At 35.1% G+C, this 16,769-nt stretch overlaps 1 pseudogene across 1 annotated transcript; it reads right to left on the bottom strand.

Annotated features, from left to right (window-relative positions):
• Positions 1-10,935: 10,935 nt before the first annotated feature.
• On the bottom strand, positions 10,936-12,784 carry LOC147549103 (alkane hydroxylase MAH1 pseudogene; annotated as a pseudogene). Its single transcript, XR_015237808.1, has one exon. The product of XR_015237808.1 is annotated as an alkane hydroxylase MAH1 pseudogene (transcript).
• Positions 12,785-16,769: the final 3,985 nt, after the last annotated feature.

Below are 16,769 nucleotides of genomic sequence, written 5' to 3' on the forward strand. Positions count from 1 at the left end.
TATTCTTCATGTTTGTTTTTGTTGAAAGCTTTATAGTTCATGTTGAGAAGACAATAGTGATTCTGATGTACATGTGTTTGTCCTACTACCATCATTTTCATTGATTGGCTTCCACCACCATGAAAAGTGAAGTTGTGATGTTGTTTTATTATGCTTAAATTCATGACTTGTTCAAGTCATCTTTGCTTTTGGTAAATGTTTAAATTGAATTTTTTGATAAACTCATTGATGGTTTACATGAGTTGTTATCATATGCTTGTCCCGAACATATGAATGATGAATCACATAAAACATACAGTGGTGCACAATGGATTGGTGGTTGTCATTGAAACGGTTAAGTAGATAATTTTTATTTTAGTTTGGTATTTGGCTTGAGTTGCTAGACTGTCAAATATTTCATGGTTATAAATAAATATATATTAGTAGATGCTCAAATAACAAGAATAGGTTTAATTATTGGAAGGGGTGTAGTATGGATGGAAAGATACATCAGTTGGAATTCAAGAAGATGTAAAAAAGAAGACATTTACACCCAATCATCACTTCCCTTCGACTAATTAATTAGTTTCTCAAAAATAAGTCTGGGAAGAATCATTATAGTGGTAAGGAGCACACAGTATAAGTGATATGGATGAAAGATGTTATTTGATATATGAACTTAAATGTGTTGAGAAATCATAACACCAATTCATCTGGGAAAAATGCAAGATTGTGGGGGCGGTATATCATGTTGGAGATTAGAGGTATAGATACTTCAATACATTCAAATAAACTCAAAAGATTCACATCAACATACTTTCATATAATAAAGCTTCTTTAAATATACACAATCTCATAACACAAAGTTTTGTCACAATATTAAACTAGATATTGAAGTTAGTTCTTACCTTAAACACAATATTCATACTAGATCTATGTCTTCTTCTACAAGTTTCTTGTTTACTATTCTCCTTTTTCTTTCTCTCTCTAGATTGTTCTTGAACTTGACTAAGAAAAGAACTCTCTACACCCTTTTAATTAATTTCATGAGGCTTTTACTTTTTTACCCCTTCTAGTTTGGTAAACCATTTACTCAAACCCACACTTTTATATTGGGCCCAAACCCAAATTTGGTTTAAAAGCCCCCTTTTCAACATCCCCCCTTAAACCAAATTTCCATAGCTTCTCATACCTAACATCCACTTCAATCTCTCAAAGACATCATGCTTCAAGGGCTTCGTAAATATATCCGCTATTTGATCTTGAGACTTGCAATACATCACTTCAATATCACCTTCCTTAACATGTTCACGAATAAAATGGTAGCGTGTATCAATGTGCTTACTTCTTTCATGACAAACGGGGTTCTTGGCTAAAGCAATAGCCGATTTGTTATCAAGGAACACTTCGGTTGGACCAACTTGAGGGCATTGAAGATGCTTCAAAATATTTCTTAACCAAATTGCATGACAAACCATAGAGCTAGCGGCTACATATTCCGCCTCACAAGTAGATAAAGTCACAATGGGTTGTTTTTTAGAAGACCAAGTAAATGCCGTGTAACCCATAAAAAATACAAACCCCGATGTACTCTTTCTTTCATCTAAGTCTCTACCCCAATCACTATCGGAATAACCGATAAGCTTAAAATCTTGTTCACAAGAGAAAAATAAACCATCATTGAGCGTACCTTTAATATATCGAAGGAGCCTCTTTGCAACATTAAGATGAGATTCATCCGGTGTCTCCATGTACCTACTCACTAGCCCAACTCCATAAAGAATATCCGGTCTTGTACATGTAAGATAACGTAGACTTCCTATCAAACTTTTGAAATATGTAGGATCGACATCACTTCTTCTTGAGCATTTTCTCAACTCCACTCCACTTTCAAGAGGGGTGTTTACCGGATTACATGACTCCATTTTAAACCTTCTAAGAACTTCCTTAGCATATCCACTTTGAGAAATAAATATGCCATTTTCCATTTGCTTCACTTCAATACCAAGGAAATGACCCATCAACCCAATATCGGTCATATCAAATTCCTTAATCATGCTCTTCTTGAACTCATCAAATAGTCTTGAATCATTACCGGTTATATCAAATCATCAACATAGAGACAAACAAATAACATACCTCCACCTTCTTTCACTTTCATATATAAAGTGTGCTCATGAGGACACTTTTCAAATCCATTTTCTTGAAAATACTTATCAATTCTTGCATTCCATGCACGTGGAGCTTGCTTTAACCCATAAAGGGCCTTCTTCAACTTATAAACTTTATCTTCTTTGCCCTTTCTAATATACCCTAAAGGTTGTTCAACATATATCTCCTCCTCAAGGATACCATTCAAGAATGCCGACTTGACATCAAGTTGATAAATTTTCCATGAATATTGAGCCGCTATAGAGATTAACAATCTAATTGTTTCCATACGAGCAACGGGAGCAAATACCTCACTATAATCAATGCCGGCTCTTTGCTTGTAACCTTTAGCTACAAGTCTTGCTTTGTATCTTTGGACTTCTCCACTTGCATTCTTCTTTGTCTTATACACCCACTTCACACCAATAGGTTTGTATCCTTTTGGCAAATTTGTCAACTCCCAAGTATCATTTTTTTCAATTGCATTAATTTCTTCATTCATAGCATTTTTCCCATTTTTCTTCTTGGATGGCTTCTTCATAACTAATAGGATCACAATCCATGAGAAAACAACACAAGTTTAATTCTTCTTCATTATCCACAACTTCATATATCTCTCTCAAACTTCTTGTTTTCATTGGCCCTTCATTAGAACTTCCCCCCGATAATGAGGATGATGGAGATGAGGACGATGGTGTTTGTGGGTCTCTTTGAAATTCTCTTGGTGGCACATCTTCTTCTTCTTCTCCTTCAAGTCTAAGTTCAACTTGAACAATTTCTTTTCCTTTCCATTCCCATGCCAAATCTTCTTCAAATACCACATCCCTACTAAATAGAACTTTATTGACAGTTGGATTAAACAACTTGTAACATTTCATTTGCTCATTATACCCAAGAAAGATACATTTCTCACCTTTGTCATCAAGTTTTGTTCTTCTTGCTTCCAGTATCTTTGCATAAGCAATACATCCAAATATCTTTAAATGAGATACACTAGGCTTGTAATAACCCCATGCCTCTTGTGGGGTCTTCATATAGACACTTTTAGTGGGACATCTATTTAACAAGTATACGGCACATGCAACGGCTTCACCCCAAAATTCTCTAGGCAAACTTTTCTTTTAACATGCTTCTTGCCATGTCTAATATGGTGCGATTTTTCCTTTCGGCAACTCCATTTAGTTGTGGTGTGTATGACGGAGTAAGTTCATGAACAATCCCATGTTCTCTACAAAACATATCAAATGCTCTTGAGGTGTATTCTCCACCTCTATCGGACCTTAGTTTCTTTATCATAAAACCACTTTGTTTCTCAACCATGTTCTTGAACTCTTTGAATGCCTCAAATACTTCGGATTTATTTTTTAAGAAATAAACCCATGTTTTTCTACTAAAATCATCAATAAAAGTGAGAAAGTAATTGTTACCTCCATTTGTCATTGGCTTCAATGGACCACAAACATCGGTATGCACAAGCTCCAATATATTAGATGCTCTCCACCTCCCTTCTTTAGAAAAACTTGTGCGATGATGCTTGCCAAAGATACACCCTTCACACACTTTGTTTGGGTGATCAATACATGGTAAACCCCTTACCATATTCTTGCTTGCCAAGGTCTTCATCCCATCAAAGTTTAGATGCCCAAGTCTCAAGTGCCACAACCAAGATTCATCTTTCACAATAGAGTTTAAGCATTTTGCATCACCATGTTGAATGTTCAAGGGAAATAATCTATTCTTTGCCATCTTTACCTTAGAAATTAGAATTCCACTTCTATCTCTTAATGTGAGATGAAGATCCTTCAATCTTATATCATAACCTTTTTCTAAAAGTTGTCCCAAACTCAAAATATTATTTTCATTGCGGGAACATAATAGACATCGGAAATATAGTTATGTTTTCCATTTTTTAGTTGAATGAGGATATTACCTTTCCCTAGCACCGGTATCTTTGAGGAGTCACCGAACTTTACACACCCTTTCACACTTTCATTCACTTCAACAAACAATTCTCTTTTTCCAGAAATATGATTACCTGCACCGGTGTCGAAATACCAAGTGTTTGTTTGTGATTCGTCAAAACCATCACAAGAAATAACAATGTAGGATCAACATTAATTTCTACTTCATCTTCAACAAGGTTTGATTCTTCCTTAACTTGATTTTTATACCAACATTCATTACTATAATGCCCGAGCTTGTGACAATTATAGCATTCAATATCCCTTTTGTCTCTACCTTGGCTATTATAAGCTCTAGTAAAGTTTCCTCTACCTCTTCCTCTTGGTTCATTTGTTCTTCCTCTATTAAAAAAATTTCTTCCTCTTTGGTTTCCAAAGCCTCTTCTACCATTATCATAACCTCTACCATAACTCTCATAGCCTCTTTCTTTTTGGGGTGTATATCGTTTTTCTTCTAAAGTGAGTTTTGCTTGAAGTACTTGATCAACCGAACAATTTGAAGAGGTTGCGACATTTCTATTCACCCTTTGTTCATGGATTTGCAATGTTCCCATCAATTCATCTACCGTCATGGATTTCCAAATCTTTTGATTCTTCAACGACAATAACCACATTATCAAATTTAGGTGTCAAAGACTGTAAAATCCTCTCCATCACCCGAACATCATCACATTTTTCACCACACCTTTTCATTTCGTTAACATTAGACAATACTCTTGAAACATAATCAGAGACAAGTTCTCCTTCATTCATACTCAATCTTTCAAATTCACCACGCAAAATTTGGAGACGAACCTTTACCACTTTATCAACTCCTCTAAATGAATTCTTGAGAATATTCCAAGCCTCTTTCGATGATTTTGCTTCGGACACTTTTTCAAATGTAGGACTATCAATTCCTTGATAGATAAGAAATAAGGCTTTTTTATCCATCTTTCTTGAGTCTTTAAGAACACACTTTTGTACATCATTCATAAAACTCTCTTCTTCTTGAGTTGGTTCTACATAACCATTTTGAACAATATCCCACAAATCTTGAGATCCCAATAATACACTCATTTGAATACACCAATGTTCATAGTTCTCTTTAGTTAACCTAGGTATTTGAGGTTGTATCATATTTGACATTTTCTTAAAAGATCCCCAAAAATTTCACAAACCCTAGATCTCAAAAATGTTGAAAAAGCTTGAATTGATAAACTAATATGACTCTGATACCAATTTGTTGGAGATTAGAGGTATAGATACTTCAATACACTCAAATAAACTCAAAAGATTCACATCAACATACTTTCATATAATAAAGCTTCTTTAGATCTACACAATCTCATAAAACAAGAGACACAAAGTTTTGTCACAATATTAAACTAGATATGGAAGTTAGTTCTTACCTTAAACACAATATTCATACTAGATCTATGTCTTCTTCTACAAGTTTCTTGTTTACTATTCTCCTTTTTCTTTCTCTCTCTAGATTGTTCTTGAACTTGGCTAAGAAAAGAACTCTCTACACCCTTTTAATTAATTTCATGAGGCTTTTACTTTTTTACCCCTTCTAGTTTGGTAAACCATTTACTCAAACCCACACTTTTATATTGGGCCTAAACCCAAATTTGGTTTAAAAGCCCCCTTTTCAACATATCAGTATACGTTCCAACATATACTCCGTCTCTGACTCTCTCTACAGCACTACTTCTTTCCCTCCCATCTACTTCCTTTTGAAAAATCTCATGAATCCGAAAGAGTTAGGGAAAAGTAGATAAAATTCAACACGAATTAATGCTTTGGTAGTCTGGACTTCCGTAACTCCATACAACTCTTTCCAGGAAGGAGTAGAAATGGAATAAATAAGAGAAAGAAATTACTCATCTAACAACAACAATAATTCAAAGATGTTTCACGAAGTTACCTCAAAAGAGCTTGTCTTTTTTGAGTGGGACATTTACGAATTTTGAATTCCTTTTACATGTGTTTTATAATTCTGAATAAGGTTTATTTAGTATGAAGGAGAATAAAGAACTGCAGAGTTATTTGAATGAAAACTTTGGAGGAGTACTTGCAAAGAATTCATTTGAAGAGGCACTCAATGATGGAGAAATATTTATGAATTTGAGAAGAACCCTAAGAGGAGACTTCCGTTCACTGCCAACCTCTCCAAATGTTATGAGGCGAGGCTATGCCTAAAACCAATTATGGAAAGTTAAGAGTTGCAGTTTGGTTTCTAACGCTGCACTTCAATTTATTTATGATATTACTTTACCTAGTGAATACATCATCTGCCAACGCGCTTACTGGTAACGTGGATTCATCAAATCACCGACATGAACCTTATGGTATCACCAAGTTCACTTACTGCCAACTTCGAAGCTTCTGGATTTTGTTTGGGAAACCCTTCAAGACATGCCTCTCATGATTCTATGTGTCGGCATGAAAACTCAATGAGGTAAGTTAATGGCTACTCTCAGTGAAGGAGAAGATAATGAAACTCCATTGCAGATCAAACTGAATGGGGTTGCAATAAGGAGCATGCCTATTAAAGCCTGAAGGGTTGCCACTGCCAGTGACATGGAGCCTTGCCTTCGCCATGGAAAAGATACAGATGTTCTTTGAAGGCTGCACAAAACCATTGGACTTCACAAATTTTTTGAATAGTGCCAATGGGGATGAATTGAAGAAATTCAATAACATACATCAGCCAACATAAACACATGAACTGATGAAGACAGAAAAGAGGAAACAGAAAAGGAAATTGGGAAACCTCAAGAGATAATTTTGAAATGACGAAAGAATTAATATACCAACGTATTAGATTAATACAACTAAACGGATGTCCAATCGGTTTGTCAAAATTCGTATAACGGATATCCTATCGGTTTGTCGAAATTCGTATAACGGATGTCAATTCACATAAACAACATAAGAAAATAAATTTCCTTGAGGATATTCGAAAATGGAATATGGTAAGTCACCGCACATGCGTTGACATAATATTACCATTAAATGATTGCTCTATACAGTTTGAAATTGTGAATCAATTATGCATGCATATAAAGTTGAACGACAACCTAACAGGATCCAATTAGATAAAGGTGTGTCAATTGCGAGCAATTATCATCAAGGGGAATGGGGCTAAAACGCCTAAAGTAAATGAGTAAAGGCATGGTGAAACCCTACCTAGATGACTGGAGATCCCACGATCTAGGTTCAAAGAGCAACTGAAGCTATATCCTGACTCGCCAGTAACACTTAAAGAGATTTATCTCTTACCCATTCCTAGGATGAATCAGTGTTGCCTGTAATAAGAGAGGATAAGGTTATCTTTTAATGATTTCTATAGCTTAGAAATTTTTTTTTTTTTCTAAATGGGGTATAACAGGATACCTTTAATAGGAGATCACCTATATGAGTGTGAACTGGTGCCGGTTCCGTGAGAAGGTCGTAATGGCCGACTTCTCTAAAGCGCTCATGAATCCCGAGAATGTTCAAGGCCGAAATGAACACAACCGAGAACTCAAGGTTACAAGGAATGTCATGTGTGATAGCTACTGCATCGGTTTACAGTTCATAGGACCCAGTTTAAGTATCTTTCCCGATGTATGGCATCTCCTGTTATGCTCTCATATGTATGTATGTATGTATGTCTGTATGTCTGTCTGTCATCTGTCTTTTGTGGGTAATTTCACTCATGTGGGAGATTGTTGGAAAATTGTTTATATAATAAATAATTTTTTATTTGAGTGAAATTAAATCTAATGGTTACTTGTGGAAAGACACAAGTTATGGGAAGTCACAACCCAAATGGAGGGACATCTTGTGGAGTCATGAGTAACTCTTTTTTTTTTTTTTTTTTTTTGAAAGGAATACATTAACATAAAAGCGTCTATTACAGTAAACTAAGAAGAAAAATACAAATACAGTAAGTAAAGTTGTACAACAAAATATCATAACTGAAGAGGTGCATTGTATAACTTCGGTTTGTAGAGCATTCTTCATTCTGCAGCTTGCAAGGCTGATAGCTCTTCTTGAGTAAGATATAATATTTCGTCTTGAGAGTCCGTTTGGTAGCTATAAAGATGAAGCTCGTATCTAACTTCCTGTGACACTTAAGATGGATTAAACATTCACCCAAAAGTTCCGAAAGAAACGAGGGTGTCTGCAAGATGGAATCATAGGATGATTCCGGGGTATCCCGCCAGTATTCTCCATGTACAGAGACCATATCCAATCGAATTCTACAATGTAGAAAAAGTTCAGATACCTGGGAAATGGGATCGCCGTCATAGCCCGAGTATGAATACCCTGCTAATCCGACAAAGGATCGCAATAAAATTGCGTAAAGGGGTGGAAGTGAACATGTTACAGAAATTGGAATCAGAGTTAAATCTATAATATTACCAAAGACACTTGTACTCAACAAAAAGTGAGCTGGAAGATAAGTAACATCAACTGCACGACGAAGTTGGAGATTAATATACAAAGTTGAATGCAGACCGGGATCGAAGGGAAAGTTAAGATATATGCTTATAATTACTGGTCCGATTGAATGGAAAGTTATGTCTATTTGATAACCATATATAAAGGTATTCAACAAAAAGAGATCTGGAAGATATGCTACCAGAACTACATGGAAAATTTGAAGAATTCTATTCGAAGTAAAGTGTCGACCGGGTTCGAATGGAAAGTTGAGATGGATTCTATTTGTTACTCGGCTGATCCAGAGGCCAACGTGGCTATCTACTGTGCGATTAATATTCCTAAAATGATTACCGTTAAAGATGGATGAAACTAACATGGAAACCCAATCAAGATCGCAATTATATCGACAAGAAGATAACACTATGTAATGAAGATTAGAGTTGTGATCGAAATATGCATAAAGGTTCAACATGACCGGACGACCGATAGAATTGAAATCAGATACTAGGATTTTCTTCGGCATGATGAGAACCATACAAGAATAAATTAGGATGAAGTTCACGAGCTTACATGTCAAGAATTTACCTGTCAAGATGCCCATAGAAATCAAAAGGAGTAAAATGAGGGCTAATAATCACATATGCTTCAAGTAAAATCGTAAGTATTAGACGAGGGTTTAAACTGGACTTCCCTGATCGATTGGAGTCTCTCTTAATCCTCTCCTAGGTATCTTCTGCTTCAAAATAAAGGCTCCAGTATTAAGGTTGTGCTGAGGGAAGGGGTTAATACCTGATGAAGCTAGGTTATGATGTACTACGTGTATAATCTAGGTGATGCCGAGAGATTGAGGTCGATTATTGAAGTTTGTGTAGGGATTTGATGGTAGAGGAGAACAGATCTGTGAGTATTTTTTATGAAATCAATCGTCTCTGAGTGGCTGTGATTGGTTGATTGTTTAATTTCTTGGGTTGATAAAGATATTGGGTGATTCGATGGTTGATTTTTGAGGTTGCATGTGAGAATTGAGGATGAAATTAGAAGGTTTGATTTGATTCCTAGATGAGAAAGGGTAGATTTTCTAGGTCAAGCAATTAGGGTTGTTGTAGAAGGATGCAATGGAGTTAGGGTTTTTCTGTGGAAAAAGGGTAGGACTGTTGTGTGTGTTGTAGACCTAGTAATAATAGTAAGTGATTGGCAAGAAGTTGTGAGTGGTAGTAGCTGGTGTAGATCTATGAAAGGGGTTAGGGTTTGTGATGGAAAGGAAGAGGGAAGAACAAGAACTTTTCTCTCACCTCAAAAAATCACTTTCACCCTTCGAGTCGACCTCGTCATGAGTAACTCTATAAATACTCAATTTGATTTCTCTTTTGGAAAGATAAGTTTTTGGACAGCTTTTAGTAGAGTATTTGAAGATAGAAGTTGAGAAGTCTAGAGTCGTCAATGAGAGCATAGTAATTGGAAAGTTCGATGGAGCGTATAGAATTGTAGTGCTTGTTTCTATACGACGCGATCGTTGTATCTTGGGAGACAAATGTCCATAGAACCGTGAGCACCAATGCGGGGACAAGATCGTCTTACGGAAAGAGTGACCACTCGCCTCGATCAAACAAGATAAATTTCATTTTTACATTTATATTATAGTATAATAGTGTTATTTAATTGTCAAGAATCCGAATCCGTAAACACGAAACCAACAGGTGGTTGTCGGGAGACGAAGAAAGCTAAATTAGAGAGGGATAGAGAGAGAGTCGGACTGGTAGAGAGTGAGAGGGACATAAGTTGCATGAATAACAAAAATGAGAGAGAGAGAGGGGGAGTGCGATTAATTTTAAGAGAGATGGTTATTTTGGTAAGTTTCGTGTGCCTAAAACAGAAAAGTCCCTTTTTATCATCTAATTTGGGCATTTTGTTTAACTTAAGGATAGATTCATAAGTAGTAGAGAAAATAGAGCACATGTAAATTACTTCTAGTGGACTAATATCTTATTTCAAATTATATTTGGGCCCTAACCCAATTATTTGAAACCATAGACCCAACCCCGTAATTTGTAATTATCAAATATTGAGTGAGTACTCTAATATATTAAGAAAGAGTGTTTCATTAATTTAGAAACTCTGCTAACGAGTCAACCCTACTAACGAGTCTAATATTTTATGCCAAGTTCTGTTATCGGATTGGTGGGTCCCAAACTGGGTTAGATATCAACTCATATTCAAAGACACTTTCAACCGTAAGCTTGATAGGTTTACTCATATGCATATTTTATATGGTCCATGTATTAACTAGTTCATAAATATGAGTAATGGATAATTCTGTAAGAATTCCAAAGTCTAGAAGTTACGGTTAAAAGGAGTTGATAATGTGAGGTTGAGAAAACTAAGAGTGGGTCAATTAATTGTTAAGAATCTAGAGAGTCATCTTTGGTTCTGTAGTCTTCAAAGCATTGTGTGCGCCTTCCAATATTTCCAACAAACATAAGATGACATACAAAATGCAATTAACATCTCTGAAATATTTTCCTATAACAAGTTAAAGGATTCACATTTCAAGAAATTACTAGAACATTACTCACATATCCCGCTTTTTAATTTTAACCTTCAACCCGCTCTTCATATGAAGATTTATATTTGGTTTTGCGCTCGGCTGTTGGCCCTTTATCACTTCAATATGAAAGTTAAAGAGCAAAGTTGCAACAACAGATTTCATCTGTGTAAAAGACATATCTTTACCTATGCATGTTCTTGGCCCTACATTGAAGGCAAAGAATTTCGACACAGGTTCGAAGCTTATTTTCCCATCTTCATCTATCCATCTCTCAGGCTTGAACTCCAAACAATCTTCACCCCAAATCCATGGCATTCTACCAACTGAATAGAATGACAGTAGGATTTCCGTTCCGGGCTTCACTAAAGTCCCATCAGGAAGCATATCTTCTTCTATAGCGGATTTTCTATTAAGAGGAACGGGAGGATACAATCTTAATGATTCACATAGAGCTGCATGCAAGTATACTAACTTTTTTAGGTCAACGAAATCGAACATCTGTGGCCATTTAGACCCTAACATTTTATCATCACTTGTTCTACTTGAGGAAGATAACGAAAGCTTTAATTCTTCCAAGATCTTCACCTCGACAGCAGGTGTTTTCGAAACAATCCAAAAAAACCAAGTCAGACCAGATGATATTGTATCTCTTCCAGCTACAAAGAAACTTACCATGGCATCCCTAAGAAACTTGTCACTCTTAGATATTTCATTATAATTTCTCATGTAAGAAGATAAAAGATCAACTGTTTGAGCTCCTTCTAGCAAATCTTGTCTCTTTTGAAAAATAAATTCGTCAAAAGTACCCATAACTAGTTTGTGAGCTTTAGACATTTTTCGCTCTCGACCAACTCCCAGCCAATGTAATAACTTCCAAATGTATACAGGCATTCCATGCCTATAAAGTAATACTTCTTGTGAATCATTAGCAGCTTCAACTAACTCATTATAAGGAAGCTGTAGAGATAAATACTTTTCATTTCTTCCAAATATGAATTTCATGGAACTATCATAAGCAAATCTCTGAAAAATATCTTGTAAATCAATTGTACACCCATTTTCAGATGTATGAACTAAAAATGGGACTAACTGTTCTTCCACCAACTTATGACTTATGTTGGCAACTAGGGTTTTGAACTCTCCTGATGTAAAACTTGCATGAGCCATTTTTCTTTGTACTCTCCAAAGATCATAATCAACATTGAAGATCCCCTCACCAAGTATGTTGAAAACTTCATTAAACACTTTTCCTTTTGGGAAATTGTTGAAGTTGTTTTTCAGTATATATTCTATGTTTTTAGGGTTACAAGTTACAAGATACTTAAGATTGGAAAAGATGGGTCCATCTATGAAGAAAGTACCACTGCTACCAATTGAGCTGAAAATTTCATTGAACCATTCGGGTAAACGACCTGCATTCCACATAAGGGAAGGAAGAGTTCCAAGGAAAAGCCAATAACCTACTGCTGGACTCTTACATTTCATGTGGAAACCTAAAGAGAGAAAGCAAAGAAATAAGAAAATTATAGGCAATCCATACAAGTTTGACAAAGATGAAGGTGAAATAGACTTATTAGAGTCCATTATCTCATGACTTAACATTGAGCAATGTCTTACAATAGTTATAAGTAGAAATTAACGATGTTGTCGCAATCAATACAAAAAACAAAGTAAAACTATTTATGAATAACAATTGTTTGTATAGATAAGTCTTCTCTTGACAGTTTACCCCACACACACTAGTGTTTGTGTTTCACTCAGTTTATGGAACACAGGAAAAATGTGACAACCCATTGTAACTGCAATAGTTCTAACTGATCATGTATAAAGTGGATCATGAAGTTTAGATGAACATTGTGAACAATTTTCTTCCTAGCTAAACAATTGCATTGTGTGGGGGAGAGTGTTTTATAAAAAAAAACATTATTTAATTAGGTTCCATAAGAAAGTTGGATATTCTTGACCATCAAACTATGCAAGTTTAACCATAAATCCAAATTTCTGACTTCAGGTAATTTTGTATCTGTTTGAAAGTATTTAATATTCATTGAAAACATCAAACGTAGGTTTGCTATAATTGATTCTATTATCACTTGTGGCTATAAAATTTCCAAAAATCTTACCAAAACGCTTAGGAAGTTATCCATAATGGCATTAAAGACTCACCTTTGACATACTCTTTAATTGAGACAACCATTGAATTAGTTGTTGATCAAGCTTTTATTTGGTGTAGATAACGCAAATGACCAAGTAATATTAGGACAATACTGACGAGCAAACTTGTCATAATCACAACAGATTCAGAGGTCACTTAAAAAAATAGTTGTAGTTAGTAAGCATAACCAATTTGGGTTCAGGGGCCCATGGCAAGAAAATTGCACTTAGTGAACATAATTAAGTTGATAATCAACGGCCGAGATGATTTCCTAACCGGGAAGGAACAAAATAACTACTCGTAGTAAAACTACCCCCTTTTACGACTTTTTTGCGATATTGATTGTTCACAAAAAACTTTAACCAACTTAACGACAAATCAAGTCTTGAACCAATCGATGGTAACATGAATTTGTTCTTCTTGCATAACCCAGTTACTAGGAGCCTATAAACCAACCAGGAGCCTATGAACCAACCAACATGCGTGAGAGTATGAAATTACGATGAGTAAACTTCATAAATTTTAGAGGGGCAAAGAGCGTTTCTTGAATCAATTGGCAAAGATGATGATCAAGCTGTGATTATGGCGATCAAAATATGATGAGAATACGGGGAATAAAAAATGGTATTAATCTTAATTTAATTGAGATTTAAAAAAAAAATCAACTTTGACTCTGGCGACAGTAGTGATTGAGTTGACTACTGCCACCGATTAAGCAGAAGCAAAATAGAATTGAACTATATTCGTTAGAGTTTTCTTAGCTCTGATACCATAATATATAATGACTGGAGTGAGTTATTAGACTCCTCAACTTAATTATAATATTGAGGAGGTTAAATAAAATAGAAACATATCAAAGATTTTTTTTCAAACAACCATAAAATAGAAATATTTAAATATATGGTGATTTGGTTTCCTCTTCCTTTAGATTTCCTTCTTATCTTTGATACTCTTCCCATATTAGTTTCTGGCGTAGGCCAAATTAAATCCGTTTTTGGTGCTCCTGTTATTGATCCTCTTCATTTTTTTGGCATCGCCAAACGCCTGCAGATACTTGATTGTCTTGGTATTTTTATTGTTGGTATAAAAAAACGAACCATTATTTCACCTGGTTCTTCCTCTTGGGTCATTTAAACCAATTTATAACCATGAATCCTATCATTTCTCATCAATCGACTCACTTCTGCTTAGACCTCCTTCAACATAGTGTCAATTCATCACCTAAGTTTCGATTATAAGTTTAAGGGGGATACGTTGTTTGTACTTCCTTTCTTATAATTGACTTGTTGTTTAGATTGTCGATTTCCTATGTTACACTCTGGACTCCCTTTTTCAAAAATAACAATTTAAAGATAAGTGAGAACCGAAAATACTATTTTACCCTACTCAGAGGGGAAATTACTATTACTTTACCTATCCTAACCTAAGTAGTTAATCCCACGAGTTAAATAAATCCACGAACTAACCTACTACTTTCTAATTCCCTAACTTCTTCTTCTTCCTTGAGTTACGATTGGGAGTTTTTTTTTTTTGTTGAAACGATTGGGAGATTTGTTGTGAGTTACGATTGTGAGATTTTAGTTTTCTTCAGCTTCTTTCACTTATAATTTCAATCATAACGTTATTAACATTTATGATATCTTAATTAGACCAGATAACAATCTTGCACTACAACATGATGGGTAGAACAAGATCCAGGAAGCTGTAAGGTGTTTTTTCTTTCACCTTTGTGATTTGCCTTAACGTGTATATGACTTGGGATTTAAAAAATGTAGGGTTTCTGACAATTAGGGTTTACTAATTTTAGGGATATTCTAAAATTGGGTTTTGTAGATTTGAAGGTTTATAATTTTTCGGTTTTTAAAATGGGGGTTTTGAAAATTCATGGTTTTCGAAAATTAGGATTTTGTAAATTGGGTGTTTACACAATTAGGGCTATTTTAATTTGGGGTTTCAAAAACTATGGTAGTTTCTGAGTTAATGGATATGGTGTTGTTTGAGTTTCCTAGGCCTACTTGTACAATTTTTATGATAAATTATAGATTACGTTGATGATGATGAATATAATATGTTGTTTACTCAAAGTTCTATACAACCATATTTGTTTGGTATGCAGATCTTGTTGACGACGACGAAGCCGACAAATTTGCTTTTGTGATTTCAGACTCCAACCTTTGAAATGTGCCGCAATCGAGAAATTGACACGAAAGGAACTTCCTTCTAAATGAATGAGGTCTAGCCGAGATCTCCATTTTTATGCGAGAGCACCAGTGCTGAATCAGCCAGAGTTGGAGCAAACTGAGCTAGAATACGCAAACACGCCTACCAATGGGTTGAGCGTTACTTTACTAAAGTTGGACCACTCAAATGGATAAATATGGTCTTTAAAGAGGTTCTTGAAAACTTGAAGAGTCATTTTCGTTTTTAATAATCTGCATTAAATTTAGTTTCGTCTTTCTACATTCATGCATTTAAACTAAGATGTTTCCAATGTAACTAGTTTTTATGCATGTAGACTAGCTTTTATTTCTCATTTAACGCATTCTCTTTTATATAAGAACTAGGTATAGCCCGTGCCCTTAGGGCACGGGCAAATGCTTTTATAACGTCATAGGAGGCTCAAATGAAGATGTACTAACTAAAGCCAACATTGAACAAAAACCATCACAGTATAGAAGGTTAAAATGAAAAACAATGTACCAACTAAAACCGTCATTTAACTTCTTTTGTGATTGTATAGCCCGTCTCTTACATTTAATGAACTAATAGTTTAAATTAGGTAGGTTAGACACCGTATAATATAAGTAATATGATTCCTCCTTAACATAGTCGGTGTGATAGTCCATTAGAAATTGAAAATAGCTAAATTTAATTCATCTCTCAATACAAAATTCGTAACCCTGTTGGATAAGATAAAAATCGGAACTGTATAAATGGTTGAATTCATTCATTATTTAAAGGAAATCAAACACTCGAGGTAAAGTCATTAGCATCTAAAGATCAACAATTTAACAGCAATGACCCGGTCTTTACAAATCAATACAGCTCAAAAGAAAACAATCCTAGCCGTCTCAACGATAAGAAATCCTTAATTAGTATACAAGTGGTAAGTACATGAAAAAATGGCTAAGAATCATCATAACAAATAGAAGAAAAGAGAATCAGAAAAGGAAGATGAATCGAGCAAACCAGGAGAGACCGGGAGAGTTTAGAACTTTGTTATAGATTAACTTCTCTTAGGAGGAAGATCTGAATTTTAACACGCACAACCTCCTCCTCTTTGTTCGGTTTTTGAAATCGCATCTTGGCGGGTGTTAAAGTATCTACAGATGAAAGTTTTTTCTTCATCAGTCAAACGAACTAAACGAGTCAGATGAAAATCATATAAAACAGTCAAGTAGAGAAGATAATAAAGAATTTGAACACCAGGACATGCAACCAAATCATGATAACTTCAACCTTTCAGTGAACTTATAACTGAATTGGCACGGGGAGTTTCAAATTAAATACCCATTTTCGCAGGTCAGAATAATTTTTGTTTGGTGAAGCATGATCCAGATAA

Source organism: Eschscholzia californica, unplaced genomic scaffold (genome assembly GCF_041429995.1).
Source record: "Eschscholzia californica isolate CP2 unplaced genomic scaffold, dmEscCali1.0.p SCAF_3, whole genome shotgun sequence".
NCBI classification, from domain to species: domain Eukaryota; kingdom Viridiplantae; phylum Streptophyta; class Magnoliopsida; order Ranunculales; family Papaveraceae; genus Eschscholzia; species Eschscholzia californica.